Here is an 18,473-nt window from a genome sequence, read left to right as displayed (position 1 = left end):
ACACCCAATTCTGGCTGTGGTATGGGAAGAGGACTCTCGCATACATCACTAGGAGAGAGAAGCGCTGTAAGTGTTAGGGCAGCAAATCAGCAGGAAAAATTAAAATTTGAAATTCAGACGTCCTCTGATTCACAAATCCCTCTTTTGGGAATGAAAGCAGCGGAATGTAAGGATACATGTACAAAGACATTCATTACAGCACCATTTGCAGTGATGAGGATGAAACAATTGAACATCCATTGAGACGGGAACGGGGAAGGGAGCCCTGGCTGGCTGGGCTGTGGGCGCTTCCCCAGGCCGTGGGAGGAGGGGCTGTGCCCATGCGCTGACCCAGAGATTGTCTGTGACATGTGAAGTGAACAGAGCCAGTCTGGCGTCATGCGAATCTGACTTTTTAAATAAATAGAATGAAATAAAAAGAAAAAAGCCCATGTATTTTTTTGTGTGAGTTTGTATGGGTCTAGAAAATTATATGAAAGGATATGCACCATCTGTTGTGACCTCAGGGGTAGGAAACGGAAGGCAGGGACGGGGAGGAATGAACTTTTCAGGCATTGCTGGGTAACTCAACTAGTGCTGCCCGGGAGAGTCAAGGGTGGCTTCATGGAGGCGGTGACATTTGGGTTGAGTTTTGCAGGGTGAGTGGGAGTTTGCCAGACAATGAGGTTGGGTGCGGAGGCCAGTTCAGGCAGAGGTGCAGAGATGTGAAAGCTCTTGCGTGTAGAGACAGGGCAGTAGCCTGTGGGGCTGCTCCCTTGGCCGTTTGCCCTGCGCCTCCACGAAGGGAGAGGCTGTGAAGATCAAAATGAGGTAATGTATGTGCAGCACCTGGGCACAGTGGACCTCGGCTCCTGTTCTGTGAACTGGATTGTCCTTGCCCCATCAGAATAGGGACTAAGGACCATGCGTGGCAGATGCATGTTAGGTACAAAGGATGGAGCAGGGGTGAGGATGAGGGTGGTGGGGTATGTGGGCAAGGTGTCTCCTCCTCCTTTGTCTCCTTCCTTAATTCTTCCTCCTCCTCTTCAAATCCTCCTTAGTTTTCTTCCCCAATCCTCTCCTTCCAATTCCCTTGGTCCCCTTTCCTTCCCGCCCTTCTTCTAACTCCTCCCTGTCCCCTCTCAAAAGCCGTTTCCCCCTCCCAGATGCACCTGTCAGGAGGGGGGCACAGCTGAGTGTTTTACTGCAGGTCAGTCGGTTGGTGGGTCACCTGGACATACCATGACCCTTCTCAGTCCCTCTTGCCCCTCCCTGATCTGGGCAACTCAGGTGAGGCCACACCGTGATGCCCGATCAACTTGGGTTCAAATTCTACCTCTTCTATTTACCAGCTGTGTGACCTCAGTTAAGTGGCTTCGTGTCTCTGGGCCGCAGCTTCTTCATCTGTCAACTGTGCTCAATGATTCTTCTCTCATGGGGCTGTTGTGAAGATTCATCGAGAAAGTGTGTCTCATGATTTTCAGCCTAACATTGACTTCATAGATCTAGATACAAGATATCTTATTTGTTAATCTTCTTTCAGTCTGGTTTTGGTGGCCGTTCTGTTGAAGTCTTTGAACCTCTGCTGTCTCTTGTGTAGGGGGCTTTCTTCCTTCTTGTCTAATACTGGGACTTGGCCTGTGGAAAGAGGGTGCTGCCTGCCCTGTCTTCCCCCAAACACAAAGATGCGAGTGAGTCAAGGCAGCAGAGCCCACATGGGAGAGGGGCGCTCAGGGGTGTGGCCGGTTCCCCGGGGTGGACGGAGGGAGCAGCTGCAGCTAGCTGGGGGCAGACCGCAGAGAATGTAAAGGCTCCCCAGCACCTGCCAGGGTCTCTCTCTGGCTCCATGTGTGTGAGGGACCCTGGAGAGGGCCCATGCGTGGTGACGGAAAGAGCTGTGAGTTATTAATGGTGTTTGTAGTTGTAAGCTCCGCTAATAATTGCAATCACAGGCGTTGTAATAATGTGTGTAATGAAAGCTCTCGCGGCGCACTGATACATCAGTTGTGACTTTGATGACCGTGGTGAATGAGCTGCAGCATGCTTCTATGTGAGCAGGCCTGGGCACAGCCTGGCAGAGAGGGGGGACCGTGGCGACAGGGGAGGGCCTGGGGTTAAGAGGCGGTCCTGGAATGGGCAGGCCTGGGTGTGGATCTCTGCTCAGAGTCTTCTGAGCTGTGTGAGTCGGCAGTGTCATGTGACCTCTCTGAGCCTCAGTATTCTCAGCTGTCAATCAGAGATGCTGATAATCCCAGTGTACAGAGCCGTGAGGATGCAATGAGGTAACGCCCCTGAGGTAGGCAGCGCCTCTCTGCAGCCCTTGCTTCCTTTCCCAGTTGTGCTGGCTGCTCTGCTGCTCGGAGGAGTGCCCCCCATGCGGCTGCCACAGGCCCTTTGCACTGGCTGTGCCCTCCGCCTGGCACGCTCTCCTCCCAGGTATTTGTGTGGCTTATCCCTCCTTCCAACAGGTCTCTGCACAAATGTCACCTCACTGGGGAGGGCTTTACTGATACCCTCATCTAAAATAGCACCCCTACGTCCTATCCTCTTTGCTTTATTTTTATTCACAGTTCTTGACATTTTGTATATGTAGCTGTTTATTACTTTATTATCTGTCTCTTCCTCTAGACTGGAAATGTCACAAGTGCAGGGACCATTCTTGTTTGCTGCGGAATCTCCAGTGCCTACAACAGCACCCAGACCACAGGAGGCAGCCAGGAAATAGTTATCGCACAAACGAAGGGACAGCCCAGTGACAGGCACAGGGTACATGCTCAATAGATTGCAACCAGGTTAAAACTGTGAGCACGTGAATGGGCAGCGATGCAATGAAAAAACTGATGGGGAAGCTTCTCTCCAGAGGCTCCCTTGTTGTGGAAAAACTCAGGGCATCTTGTTTTCTGCCCTCCTCCGCTCACTTGTCCCCCTCCCTCCGCAGCCATTCAGAAGGAGAACCACAAGGCTGACAGTGATCTTGGACAAGGAATCAGACCACACCATTGAGAGTAAATATGCCAGACCTGGGTGGGGGGTGGGGTGGATGGGCAGTGTGCCAGTGAGGACAAAAAAATAGGGTTTCTATGCCTAAGAGCCATGAGAAGGGGTCATAGGAGTCCTCAAGCCAGATACACCTGGATTCCTTTTTTTATAAAAATAGTTTATTTATTTTTAGGGAGAGGAAGGGAGGGAGAAAGAGAGGGAGAGAAACATCAATGTGTGGTTGCCACTCATGTGCCCCCTACTGGGGACCTAGCCCACAACCCAGGCATGTGCCCTACCCTGGGAATCGAACCAGTGACCCTTTGGTTCGCAGGCTGGCACTCAGTCCACTGAGCCACACCAGCCAGGGCTGGATTCCTTTCTCATCTCATGGCATACACAAACTAATTACTAAAATTCTGCAGCACACCAAAAAAATATATTTTTTGCCAATCTGACAAAAAATAGGTATAATTTTGATTGATTTACAAAAAAATAATAATGGTAATTACCTACCTTTTTTGTTTCCGAGTGACTTTTTAAAAAAATCGGGTGCCTATACTTCTATATAAGGATTTCTGGTACCAAGAATTAACCAATTAGATGCAACCTTATTATGCGACATGACCAATTAGAGGCAACTCTATTATATGATATATATTTATGGTTCAAGACAGGGCATTCACATCAGACAGTTATTGTAGTGCTGGCTGTTGTCATTTTTAGTTTGACAATCTAAGGGAAAAGAGGTCAGTGACCCTGACTAAATAGTCAGGTATCGCATGTTTTAAAAATTCTTGTGGCACCCCAGTTGAAAATCTCCGGTCTAGAAGGTCTCTAAAGTGGTGTGTGCCCATGAGTGTGTTGTGAGGTGTGTGCCTGTGATAGATCATTGTGCATATGCTCGTGTGCATGTGTGTGAGTGTGTGTGAATCTGTGCTCTGAGTTTGCTTACTTGTTTGCATGTGCTGGGTGATCAGTTGTGTGTGTGGTTGTACATGCGTGTGCTGGCTATCAGCTTGTATGGACGGGGTGGCAGTGAGTGATAGTATATGGATGTGAATATATGTGCCTTTGTTTGGGGTTGATCTGGGGGTATGTGTCATGAAGTTCATGGAGGGGGGTGTGTGTGTGTAAGCGGGTTTGAAGGCGTTTTGTGTGTATATTCTAGTTGTGAGAGTGTGTGGATGGTATGAGTGTGCATGTGTGGTTTGGGGAGGTTATTGTGTGCACATGTCTGTGACTGAAACTTTGTGTTAGAGTCATCAAGGATTTCTGTGGCCCAGTGCAGTTTGTCCTTAAAGCATCCCCCTTGAGACTTGTGCTACCAAATATACCAGTTGTATAATTTTGCTTGTGCTTGTGTGACAAGATATCCTGACACAGAGCCATGGAGAGAGCGGTGGGCCTCCTGGGAATATTTCTGCTGGTTGTTGCTGTTTCAATAGAAATGCAATTATTTCATAAGGCCAGGCTGATGGTGTTGGAAATAGCCAAGTGCAGAGCTGAAGTGAAGGGGACCACATCCCATTTGGTACTAATTGGTTTGATGATGATAATTGTTGCATTGCAGACAGTGTGACTATCTCCTAATTTAATATAATCAATAAAGTAACAACAGCTCAATGCAAATGAGATGTGGGGAACGGTGGGGCCATTTGTAAATCGTGTTCTTAACGCATTTTCCTAGTTAGCTATAGCAGGCTCCCCTACGCCGCAGTGTGAGAGAAGTGATCATCCAAGCCACACTTGCTCCAAGCCTTCAGCTTCAGAGAGGCTCACGGGGGCTTATCCTGTGGCTCCCAGGAACCCCAAAGACTTCCTTAGGATCAGCTGAAATGGGGTCAGGGAGCCTCCAGTTCAACAGGCCACTTCTCTCCAGACTCATGACATTCCCAGCCCAAAGCGCTGCAGTCTGCCTGCCTCTTCCCCCTGACTGGGAGATGCTCCAGGCTGAGGACTGTGCTTCTCCCATCACACTGGTCATTCCACAACTCAGGACCTGTGTCTGTTTCACTGAGTCAGGGCTCCAAATGCTACTGCTAATGTTTTACCTATCAGACACAAGGTCATGGGGGGGTTCTCTTCCATCAAATCAGGGTCCCCCTCCAGAGCAGAGCTATGAGTCCACTCTGGCTCCTTGCTCAGACCTTGTGTATGACATGTGTCTATTGCAGCGTGCCCCAGATTGTGTGTCAAGAATGTAGCCTGCCATCAGGGGGTGGCTTAATGATTTGGAAGAGATTCTGGATCCAGACTGCCTGGGTTCAATTCTCAGCCCCGCCACCTAACAGCTATGTGATTTTGGACAAGTTATGTGACCTTTCTGTGCTTCAGCTGCCTCATTCTATAGATGGGGAAAATAATAAGATCTACTCACAGTTCTCCTGGGAGATTTAAATGAGTTAAATGTCTTGACTCCTTCTGATATTTATTAAAATAAAGTAGATTAGTTTCTCATTAGCTATATTTAAGTGGTTAGGGTATTGGCAGAGCAGATTCACACCATTTTTATGTCATTTCCATCATCGCAGACAGTTCCATTGGCCAGTGCTGCTATAGACCTTTGATGTTGAACGAGCTGAGCTCCATGGAGGTCCCCTATTTCTTCAGATTTTGGTATGGGTGCACCTGTGTTTTCTCCAAATTCTAACTCACTGCAGTGCACAAACTCCTTTTGGCAGGAAAAGTCCAGCCCTGCGCCACCTCCTGTCACGTCTCCTGCACCTGATGCCCAGGTCTGGGAGCCCTGGGTGTTGGACCAGATGGCCTGGGAGTTATTAACGAGAGCCTCTGTGTGCATATGTGTGTGTGGGTGTGGGGGGCGCATTGCTGTGATCATCATTTTGGAGCCTTCCTTGGGGAAGTAACAAATGGCATCCCTACCCAGTAGTCCTCCAGTGGGGCTCCCTCATAAATCAGCATGAAAGGCTCCCAGCCCCTGCTGAGTTGTGCCGTGGCTCCACAGCGAAGTGACCCGAAGGCTGTGGCACTGCCTGCCAAGGCTTCACCTCCCACATGCCTCCTCTGGCTGAGCCTCGTGGACAATGTGCCGGCTAAACTGTCAGCAGGCCCGGGCCCCAGTCCTGGCTCTTCCAGGGACCAGTGGTCTGATTTTGAAGGAGTCACCTTTTCCCTCTCGGCCTCAGTATTTTCTTCTGTCAAGTTGGGCGGGGGGTGGGGGGTGAAAGGGAAAATTATACAGGAATGCCATAGTTGGGATTTACAGTCAGTTCCACCTTCCAGTCCAAGGAAAAGACCACAGAACTCTGAGTCCAGGACAGTGAGGGTCTGGTGTCACCTTTGTGTTTCCCTAGTAATCCTTATGCACCGCACTGTCTGAGAACCTTTGGCCTGAGGGCGCATGCTCAAGGGGAGGAAGTGCTGGGGCTCCGGGTACTGGGAGACTGTTGAGTGAAGGCAGCGTGTGGGAGGCCATGTCTTCTTGGAGACCCGAGGCTAAAGCCAGGTTCTGGACAGTGTGGCAAGATGGGAGTGAGGTCTAGCTCAGCAGGAAAGTGCAGTGTGGAGATCTGATCTGAGGGGCAGGTGGATCAAGCCCTTCCATGGAGGTGGGACTGCTTCTCTGGGTTTCTGGGAAAAAGACTTGGCACTGTTGGAAGGGGCCATAGTAATTAGGCCACAGAGACATGGCTAGAGTAGTGGTTAAACTGCACAGGTTTATTATTTTTTTTGAAACAACTTTTAATTTTTAAAATTTTATTTTTCAATTACAGTTTGCATTCTGCATTTTTTGGGGTCTGTTCCAGGTGTACAGCATAGTGTTAAGACAATCATATACTTTACAAGATGTTCCCCCGATGTTTCAAGGGCCCACCTGGTGCCATGCATAGTTACACAGTATTATTGACTATATTCCCTGTGCTTTAATTCAAATCTTCTTGACTGTTCTGTAACTACCAATTAGTACTTTTTAATCCTTTCACCCTTTTCACCCATCCCCCTCCACACCCCCCTGCCCCCAGCATTGCATCAGTCTGTCCTCTGTATCTAAAAATCTGTTTCTCTTCTGTTTGTTCCTTTGTTTTGTTCTTTAGATTCCACATATAAGTGAAATCAAAAGGTATTTGTCTTTCTCTGTCTGGCTGACTTCACTTAGCATAATACCCTCTAGGTCCATCCATGCTGTCACAAAAGGTAAAAATAAAATGCACAGATTTTGGAACCACACAGAAATGGGCTCAAGTCCTGTCTTGGTGACACCTAAGCCACATGACCTGGGGCAAGTAATTTAACCTCATCTGCAGAATGGTGACAGCACTCTGCCTCACAGGTTCAGTAAAGAACGTGTGTGAAAGCCCCTGGCACACAGCGACACTGGTGTGTTCTCCTGCACCGACTGGAGTGATGGGCAGGCCTGGGTAGGATCTGGACAGAACAGTAGCTGCCCGTGCACCATGCTCTGTAATTTACCGGGCATTTTCATGTCTATTACCTCCTGATGGCCTGTGGCAACCCTGATGGGAAAACTGAGGTTCAGAGAAATTCAATGGCTTGCTCAGGGTCACTTGCTTGGACATAGGAGGAAAGGGAAGGGGTACACGTTTGTCCTAATTAAGCCTCACTGGTCCACAATTGGCCTCACTGGTCCACAATTGGCCACCCGATGGCTATGGTGACAGGGCTTTTCCAAATTCCTGAAAGATAGTGAATTTGTGAGGCCAAGTGTGGTGCAGTGGAGCCATTGGAAGACTCTGAGGGAATCTCCACTTAGGCTGGGCACCTGCTTCTCCAGATGATGGGTGGGAATAAGTTTTTGTTGTCAGGGAAGCTTTGCTCTGCTGTCTGTCTAGGGTGCACTGGTAGGGACATGGCGGGGGCTGGGTCTGTTCTGCCTCTGATCTTGTAGCCCGGCCTTCTGAGTGGAGCATGAAGCAGCCAGGTTGGGAAAGGCTGGGGTAAACAGACCACAGGCTTCGGCAGCCGTGAACTAAGTCACCGCATGGTTCTGGGCAGGCAGCCGGCAGCCGTGGCAGCCCGGGGCAGTGCAGGCGTGAGTTTGGGCTGGCCAGAGGGAGTCATGGGCAGGCAGGAAGCAAAGGTGGGCAGGCATCTACCTCTGGAGTTGGCTAAGGTCACGTGGGACCCGGAGTGGGCTGACAGCCTCAGGCAGAAGCCACCAGGACCGCGGGCAGCTCTAGGGGCTTTCTGGTGTGGGACCCCCTGTGGACGTTTATCTCCAGACTCACTTAACCACCCACAGCTGTCTGGTTAAAGAGCTTTTGCAAACAGTCTTCTAAGCTTGAATCCCTGAGAAGCCCCTCCAACAGCTTTCAAGCTCTTTTCCAAGAGAGATGCTCAGGACTTTGACTTGCCTGGGGAGATTCTCTGAAGGGGTTCACATCCTTCAAGGGTCTAGTATGTTGGTGGGTGATCCTTGTCAACCTCTGGGTCCCTTGTATAGTCCATGGCCTGAGCCTAGCCAAGGACTCGGGCCTTACATGGGTGGCCACCAAATTTGCCCACAGTTGGAGAGACTCTGCTCCTCAGCCAGACACGCTGCCCATCCCCTTCAGTCCCTGCTGCCTTGTACCAACGCCTCTCCAGCTCCTCTTTTTTTCTCTCCTTTTGCTTGTGACTGCTTGAGTGAATCAGGACTGAAGATCAGAAGTCACAAGTCGAGAAGCTTCTTCCACTAATGAGCTCTCTGAGGGCCTTCCTTTGCCCCGCCCTGTTCACTTATTTATAACAAGTTGCAGCAGGAAGAAAGGAGGACCAATCAGCTCGCAACACTGAGTCAACAATCAGAGGGGACGGGGGCAGAAGAGAATGACTCAGTGAAGAGAATGTGCAGGGGAACAAATCGAGAAGTATTAAACTTTATATTTTTTCTCAGCATGGTATCATCTGGTCCAAGGCCTTCATGTTGCAGATGAGATGTCTGAGGCCCCAAGGGGTCGAGCAACTTCCTAAATTTGCATGGCCAGTGATGACCAAACCAAGAACTAAAATCGGGGTCTTTTGATTCTCAATCCAGCATCATTTCTACTATAGAGCTTCTTTAGACTGCATTTATTTTGAAAACTGAAGTGAGATCTCTGTTTCAATTGACAGCTGGGCATTTTTCTGTCTGTCAACACTGATGCATTGAGAAGAAATGGACCTATTTAGGTACATCTGGAGACTAACAAAAAGATCAAGATTGCCACTGTGATGATGTCTTCACTCTGCCACTCTGAAACAAAATGGCAATTGACATGAACGTTTTCAAGGAGACATGCTGTCTTTAATTTGTAATGGATTTCAACATAATTTAGGTTGTGGGTAGAAGTTACTATGGTTATACCTGCATTGACTGCGACCTGGAGTTCAGAGTCATTATTCCTTACACAAGGTGCCTTGCTTGTTCCACCACTGACAAGACAAGCAGAGCAGGTGGCTAAGGCAGTCTGAATCCTGAGGCCCTCAAACTCCCTTTCCCACTCATTTAGCCACTTCGCTCTCACCATCAAACCCGGAAGGACCAGAGATACTCAAGTGTTCCAGGCCTGAGGAATCCACTGGGGTGCTTTGAAAGTGATCCGGATCCAATTTCCTTTTCTGTATAATCAATCCCAAAGGCCAAAGAGTAAACTTCTTCCAAGGGCCTTGGGGGCTGCCCCTGGGGGTCACACTGGCAGACTCAGTGCATGCGGTTCTTGTGGGAACTGGGGAGGAGCCTGAGCTCAGTTGTCTTGAGCGTGAACTGTGGACCACTCGGGTGGGGGGCACTCCAAGGATGGCTTCTTCTCACACCATTTCCCTACATCTAAGGGCAGAATTGACTTTCTGCAGAAATATTTAGCTGATTGAAATCTTCCTGGCTCCAGGCTCCCTTACCGGGCACCCCCATGCAGATGCTCACAGTCACGTCTAAAAACCAGCTCACCTCCTCGATGTTCTCATCCCTGTCTTCCAAAACCCACTCATCCGGCTCTGGTCAGCGCCCGCGGTGGATTCTCCTACACCAGGGTGAGCCACCGGCTTCTTAAGACAGTAAAGCCACCACTTTCCACTTTTTGAATCCAATCCCTTGCTACCCTCTGTATTCCTCTGCCGTATATCTAGAGTCTCCCTATCTATTTACCTTTTTAAAAAATTTCTACCTAGCGCTTGTGATGCGTTAGGTATTATTCTAAGTACTTAGATGAATTAACTCATTTAATCTTCTTACTAACTCTTTCAGGTAGGGACTGTTATTATTCCTGTTTTACACATGAGGAAACTGAGGCACAGGAAGTGAAACATTTTGCCCAATACACTAAATAAGCACCAGAGCTGAAATTCAGACTTGGAACTCTAACTCCAGAACCTGTTCTCTGAGCTACTATGCCACATTGCCTCTCCAATGCCCGACTGGTGAGGCATTTGGTTGAGTTTTTCCCCCCCTCAAGATTCTGTGTCTCAGATGGTCCTCCTTGGCTCACCTGTCCATCCATCATCCATCCATCCATCCATCCATCCACCCATCCATCCACCCATGTCTTCAATAAATATTTTTTGAATATATCTACCATGTACCTGGCATTCTGCCAGTTGACAGTGGGAACAAAACCAGACTCAGTCCTTGTTCTCCTGGGGCTGGCAGCCTTATGGAACAAATAGAAGACATATTAACACACCCATTAATATATATTTAAAAGTGGACATGGGTGCTCTAAAGCTAAAGGCTACAGCTCCATGTATCACAGGCCATGAGCCAGGGCTGCTGCCCCACATTCCTGCATCCCAGACCTTGGTCCCCATGAGAGAGGATTTCCTAAGCCTAGTAACTTTCAGGGGCTTCCACCATCCAAGTTCCCAACATAATGTCCAAAGCATCTTTCTTTTTCTTCCCTCATTTTATTTTTTTCTGTTTAATTTGTACATTGTTGCTCAGTTACAGTTGTCCCCATTTCCCCTCTATTACTCTCCCCAAAGTATCTTTCTAACCTGCTATAGTTTCCTCTTTGGGGAATGGGAACAGTGCCTTCAAGTGTGGCAAGTCCTAGCTGGATTTTTTTTTGTCTTTTCTGGCCCTGCAAACTTTCTTGGTTATTTGACTATAGCTAGCGTTATTTTCCTTCATCTTGAGCAGTCGTTGAAACCTTTTGTGGAGATGCCGCTCTGTTTGAGAGATTGACAAAAACTAAGGACATACTTTGAAAAAAAATGCCTCCCCGGATTTCTAAGGTATTCCTTAGAATAATACACATATTTTTTTAAGGCTAATTGGAAGATACTTTTTCAGGCTAAGTGGATTATACTAGCTGAGTAGACAAGTGATACCCCCAGAAGTTCACTTCCTACTGAGATACAGATGCTTCATCTTCCTCACCCCAGCAGAATTCATTTGTATCTCATTATTTCCCTTCATCTTGAGCAGTGATTGAAGCCTTTTTTGGTCATGCATATCTCTGAGAGATTGGCAAAAAATAATGACCTTCTTTGAAGAAAAATGCACATACTTAGAATAATTTGCACATGATTTCAAGAGGTTTACACTCTTCCTGTAGTTCATCCATGGGTTCCAGGTGAAGAATTTCTAACCTGAAAGATGCCCTGTCTTTGTCTGTATGGCTTGTACTACCTCTTGCCATGCCCTCTACACACTGGGGCATAATTAGTGCTCTCATATCTGTTCAGTGTTTGGGATTCCATCAACTTCCTGGGAGGGGTCTCTGAGATACCACTCAGGACGCCAAGGACCAACTCCAGAGATGGAGATGCTGCCTGGCACTCCTCTAGAGGCCCCCAGCTGGGGGGGCAAAGAACACAGATTGCTAGCCCCATGGCTTCCCACTGTAACTGCTCACTGCCACGTGTGCTGCTGCTATCTGTTAATGGGGCTGATCGAGACAGGCACCCAAGACTCATCTCAATCATTCTTGGCAGGGAATCTAAGTACATAGTGCAGGGAAAACAAGTATGAGCCATGTACTACCCCTCCCGACCCAGTGCCCATAACAGACGTTGCTAATCAATCAGAGCTTCCTTTCCCATTTGGCCCAGATATGGTCTTATAATCCTTTCAAACAGTGATTTAGGTAGACACCACCAATCCATCAGAGCTGGCGTGCAGGATGAAATATATTTGCCATCCTGGAGGCAGGGGAGTGAGGGCTGGCACGTGGCTCTCAGCCCACCTCTTGCTAGTCTAGGGTCTCGCATCCCACAGCCCAGCTGCCCTAGGGCTCTAGGCCTCTCTTGGTCTTGATGATCCTCTATGATCTGGTTGGCCAAGCTGTACCCTGAGGGTGACCCCAGGTACTCCCCTTATTACTTCACCCATTCCTCAGCTGAAGGATCTTCAACAGTCTTTGTTTTTCCCCAGTCTCACTTCAGGGAACTCAAGTCAGACCCATCATTACCTCTAGTCTCGAAATGACAAGAATGTCCCCATGCTCACAATTCCTGTCATCTATGTACCATGCTTTCTCAAGTGTACAATGCATCGTATTGTTCTGTTCTTTAAAACAGGAAATTGACTTTTTTTCCCCCTATGGCATATATAGCCATTTACAGCCCAGCCCCAATTTTCCCCCCAGTTTCACATCTTCCCTGTGATCTAACAAGTTCTTACAATACAGCATTTCCTGATATTCTGGGCTTTCACCCTCCCTCTGCCCCTCCAGCCCTTTCCTCGGCCTGGTGAACTCTGCTCTCCTCAAATGCTCTCTGCTCTGGGAAGCCCTCTCTGGCTCGTGCTGGGTGTGTGATTCTGTTGTCCTGTGCCTGCCGAGCTGTGCCTGTATCTAGCCTGGCAGCTTTGACTGTTTAGTTATTGCCTGTTTATTTGTGGGACTGTGTCTGTGCACCCCTGCGTTGTAGCACCCAAGCCAAGACAAGGCCCAGGACAATGATCTTATCGACATGCACTGCCTGTAACTTGCAGGGGTGGAGACCCTCAGCCTTCTATTCCTGTCCCCCAAGGGAGCGTTTGCTCTATCATGCTATCTTGCCAGGTAAAAGCAGCCTTCCTCTTTTAAATGATGGCTTTTCCTCCTCCTCTCAGAAAGGGCACCTCATTGTAATTCACCAGGAATGGGCAGCTTCTAACACAAGTCTCTTGGCTGGCCAGAGACACAGCTGCTGATCCCCGGCACTCCTGGAAGCAGAAGGGCTTTTTATTCATGAACGGCAAGCACACCTTCTTCAACTCGTAGACGTGGACATCACAGGACATTCTAGCTATAGCGTTGAGAGAATTATTTTACTTCTCTAAGCCTATCCTTTCTAATCTAAGCAGTAGGATAATTATGTCTTCTTAGAAGATTCAACCTAAGGAGTGAATGAACTCATGTAAGTAAAATGGCTAGCACATTATAGATAATCAATACAGTAGCTGTCATTATTAACTCCCTAATTGCTCCCTCCTTTGTGCTCTTTCTGTTCCGTACACTTCCATTCCAGAGCCTTATCAGACTATTTTAATCGCCTTATCATATATCCTATGTCTTGCTGCTGTACTCTAAGCCCCTCAAATGCAACAGTCAGCCCTCATCCACCTCTGGGCCGTCTAGCTAGAAGATGGGGGGTTTCATATAAGGAAACTGAGGCTTTGAAAGAAGATATTTGCCCAAATTGACAAGCTAGTAAGTGGAGAGCCCAGGTCCCACTCCAAGATGTTATGCAGACTATTTTCCGATTTGTGATCAGGGAGACAGGTGGTGGAAGATGCCATTTCGGGACTTTTGCCTGGATGGGAGGCTGTGGGTCTCTTGTGCCTCCAGGGAGAAGGAGGCCTTCAACAGATGGAAGAGATGGCTTGGTGAGTGACAGGGTGTGAGAGTGAGTGAGTTAGGAGTTGATTTTGCCTCCCAGGTTGCCTTGGAATACAAGAAGGATACCAGAGTTTGTGGATAAGAGGGGAGGGTCATAAATTAGATGCTCAGGAGAAGGAGCTTGTAACACAGGCACATAGAAGTTTCCACAGGCACTTGCCTCTCAGCAGATATGGGCACGGCACCAGCATCTGCCACAAACTATGATTCTGTGATGTCATTGGGTAATCAATTGTCAAAAGTTGTCATTGTGTCCTGAGTTGGACTGTGGAACTTGAATCTTGGCTCTACTGTGGCTTGCTAGCTGTATGACTTTGGGCATGTTACATAACCTCTGGATCTCATTTTCTGTAAAAGGGGTGATTAAAAATGACTCCTGGTATGTTGTTGTGACGGTCAAGTGAGGTAAAACAGGTCAATGATGAAATATAGTAATAGCTCAATAAATACTGACCATCATTTTTAGCTGCTCCTGCTGCCAGAATGCTACCACCCCCCCCCTTGTCTCGGCACCCCCTCCCTATGTGAGCCTCTCCCCTATCACCGGCACTAGATAGAGGGGTAGGGCAAAAGTGGGTTTACAGTTGTGAATGGGCAAAACACATTTTATTTTTGTATTATTGTTTATTAATTATTATATTATTTTCCATACAAACAACTGTAAACCTGCTTTTGCGCCACCCTGTACATACCCAGATATTCATCATGGATACTCCAAACTTTCTGTCTTTTAGAGAATTTTGTCCTTTAGGTGTCCCCTCCAGCACTTTTGGGCAAAGAGGAGCAGAGAGTTGTGAGTTACTGTCTTCCTCCAGTGAGCTCTCATTTAAATTTTAACCATATCCCTACAAGGCACTGACCCATAGGTGTAACTGATGGTGGGAATGTTTAACAGCAATTTTGGGGGCAGAGAGATCTATCTGGCACCAGTCATACCAATGCATTCAGAAGTTGTCTCCTGTGTCTTCGTGCATGGACATCTGTAATGAGTATGAAGCTCAGACTGACAGAGGATCTGGAACTTCTCACTTGAGATTAAGTGGTAGAAGGGGACATCATGCTCTTTTGGTGAAGTCTGTAGCCCTGTCATTATTCTATTTCTCCTCTCCTGCCCTAGGTTCCGGAAGGCATAGAGGTAGTGGGAAATTGACTGACATTTAGCACAGGTTCAATAAATAGGGAAGAGAGGAAGGAGAAAGCCATTACTTGAGAATCAGGAAGCCCGTGTGCACGTCTTACCCCTACCGTTACCCTTCCCTGAGTCTCAGCTGCTTGCAATGTGGGGAGAATAGTACCCGACTGCTTTAGCAGACCAACATCTAGACCAACGTGTTTACTTGGTTGACATAGAAATTGCTGTCCAGACTACAGAAAGAGCTTGCTTAGGGTTGTGAAAGCAGAATTTGGTGATGTGGTAGTGTTTAGTCAAGGGTCACAAGAGGGTAGAGGTTGGTAAGGGAATGTGATGTTCACGCCTGATTATTTACTTAGGCTCTCAGACTCATGGAAAGAAAGGGGAATTTACCTCTGCTGAATCATTTACTGTTTGCTTCACTTTCCTGGAGGAGCCTGCATGGCCCATAAGCCCTGACAGCATGTCTGTGTCTCGGATCACAAGCCCTAGTCACTCACGAGATGCAGGCTGCCTTTGAAGCTCTTCTCAGAGATCTTGTGCAAAGTTTTAGGTCTCAACTCTGCTGCAAAATGAATGAACTGTCCATCTCACCAGCACAGAGAACATTTGGCCCAAACTTCCCGCTCAGTTTTATGGGGCCAATACATCTGCAGAATCACTTACCCATCACTCTGCAGATGGAATGCATCACTTCAGAAAACTTTCTTTTCCCTCCCCCCCTCAAAACTTTTATTCCCTGGTGGAAATGGTTTATCAGTGTCTTTAAAATACCACTCAGATCTTCTTGGCAACCCCTGATACCATAAAAGACGGGCAGTGTGAATGCAAATGAATTGGAGGGCATTAAAAAACCCTCTTGCTTTGGCAGCTGAAGTGGAGAAGGGCCAGATGATGGATAGCACACGGCTTTCTGCTGAGCGATTTTGCTCTTTTTACAGCTGCCAATGGCTGATGTATTTCATCTTTTGTTTCCTTTACTGCCGCTTAAGCAACTACCCTCAGGCTGAGGGTATGTCCCCCGGGCACCCACTTCATCTCGCCCCCAGGGGACAGCTCCAGTCAGCTCTTTTGCACTTGCTGCCTGATTCCCAGAAGGCACAGGAAGGCCCAGCTGGATGGGGCCCTGAGGGAGCGCCCCTCCTCTCATTGCTGAGCTCAGTAGCAGAGACTACGGAAGAGGTGAAAATCCTCCCCACCCTCTGGAGGAAACACACGCCCCCTTGTAGTCCATTTGAGTTTACTGAGGCCTACGCATGCCAGGCACACAGTGAGGATACCAGGAAGTGAAGGACACATCCTGCTCAGTGATCTCACCTTCACTTGTGGAGGAAACATACCTCCAGTTATACACATGGACACACACAAAACAGAGCCTTCCGGCAGGTCCCCACACTTATCTGCCTGTACAAGGACACATGCTCACACTCATCTGCACACCAGCACACACTCACATGGAAACAGCCACGCACATGAATGCCAGCGCGCACCAGAGCATGGCCAGAACCACGCAGACGACCAAGCCCCACCGACTCCCAGACCTGTGCATTCACACGCAGGCACTCACGAACATAATTTGTGCTCCTGCGCACCCACACGAGGGAGTTAAACAATATAACAAAGCTATGTACGAACCGAAGCCAGAATGAATGAGAAAGAATTCAAGGATGTTGCCGTGGAAATGCTGATGTAGGAAATTTGGTGTCTAGACATAGGTTAGTCTCTTACTGGCTGTGTGACCTTGCTCAAGTTTCCTAATGTCTCTCAGCCTCAGTTTTCTTATGTGAAAACTAGGCTTTTCTGAATACAAGAGCCTATCATTTTGTGAAATCAAGTTCAGAAGGCAATGTGGGCTGAAGTAATACTAGCAATAGTAGTAGTAATAATAATATCTAATCTATATTGAGTACTTACTATGTGCTGCATGTTAAGCACCGGATATGCATCATCTCTATTTATCCACACAACAGTCCTAAAAGATGAGTACAGTTATTAGCTATATTTTACATGTGAGAAACCCAAGGCTCAGAGAAGTGCAGTTTCAAGCCCAGGGTCACACAGCAAATAGTGGTGGAGACTGTATTTGAGCTCAGACAGGATGGCTCCAGGGCCTGCACTTTTGTCTACGCTGACCATGTGCTCATTTTGACTTGCACTGGTCACTGGAGACCAGGAGATGAAGGACACACTCGCCTGCCCTTGAGAGGCCCACAGTCCAGTGGGGAGGTAGCCCCGTACTGGACAAGCGGAGTGGGGTGTACCATTTGATGCCGGAACGCGTGGGCTCCTGGAGACCCACCTCTGCGTGCTTGCGACAGCTCCTGCCTGTGAGTCTGTGGGTCAGGGCAGGCTGGCCTGCTCCTGGGGAGGTGCCGTGGGATGGGGTTTCTCTGGGTCATGTGTGTCCAGATAATGAACTTCATGTCCGGATTGAGAAGCCAGAGCTCTTCCCGGAGTGTGTTGAACATGTGTTTGTGTCTTGGGTAAGGATCTGCTTTGATGTCCTCTGTCCTGGTCTGGGGCTGGGTCGGGGCTGGCCCAGGGCCTCCATGGTTCACCAGGCTGGCTCAGGGAAGGGACTTTTCTCCAGAGGATGGCAGCCCTGTGCCAGGGTGGAGCCCAGGCTTAGTAAGAGTCTGGGTTGGCCATGGTTGGTTGGCTCGTTGTTCCGTGCACCAAAAGCTTGCCAGTTCGATTCTTGGTCAGGGCACCTGTCTATGTCGCAGGTTTGATCCCTGGTGTGGGTGCATACGGGAGGCCATGATCAATGTTTTTCTCTCATATAGATGTTTCTCTCTCTCCCTTCCTCTCTTTCTAAAATCAGCGGAAACATGTCCTTGGGTAAGGACTAAAAAACAAAAAGAAATAAAGTATGGGCTGGACCGTACTCACCCTTATATGTGGTGACCGTGCGAGGCCAGAGGGAGGGAGGATGCATGCCGTGGGTGATCAGGGGCCCTTACAGGGCTCTTCCCTGCGGGGGAGAAGGGAGGTTGTAGGACGTTCTGTTAGTCTCTCAGGAGAGGGGCCCCCTTCACCCTGGGGGGGGGGCGCGGTGGAGACGTGAAAGCAGGGGCTGAGGGACAGGGCTGCCACACCACAGCCGCAGTAACAACAATAACAATAGCCGTCAAGATCGAACGTTGTGGGGGAGTGGCAGGCGCGGGGCTTGCACGCAGTTCTGATTCTAAAGGTGAGACACGCACCCATGACACTGTACTGTGTCCTCAAATCTGCCTTGCAGACCTCCTATGGGCTTGTGGATTGGGTGGGGCTGTAGGACAGAGGAAGTCCTGTCCTACTTCCAAGGTGGAGACAGTTGCTGACGTAGGAAACATGCAGCAAACACACGTGCACACATGGAGCAAAGGAAAGGATTCTTATCCGATGGCACCTTGTAGATACAAACTGCTTCTGCTGAAAGGTTGGCTGACTTTCAGCTTTGCCTCCCTTGTGCTCGGCTTCCATTCCTCCAGTTCAGGGCTGTGTGCTCTTGGGTGGTGGGCGGGGGTGGGGGTGGATGGTGAGGGGGCAGGAGCCGCTGTCCCCACGGCCTCAAATGCGGGAGGCTCTCAGTAATGTTTATGAAGTGAGTAAGTCCTTCCTCAGCTGCAGAACTC

Source organism: Pteronotus mesoamericanus, unplaced genomic scaffold, assembly GCF_021234165.1.
Source record: "Pteronotus mesoamericanus isolate MK-2021 breed Mesoamerican mustached bat unplaced genomic scaffold, CSHL_Meso_final contig_221, whole genome shotgun sequence".
NCBI classification, from domain to species: Eukaryota; Metazoa; Chordata; class Mammalia; order Chiroptera; family Mormoopidae; genus Pteronotus; species Pteronotus mesoamericanus.
The sequence above is the reverse complement of the archived record's forward strand: the minus strand, read 5'-3'. Positions refer to the sequence as shown.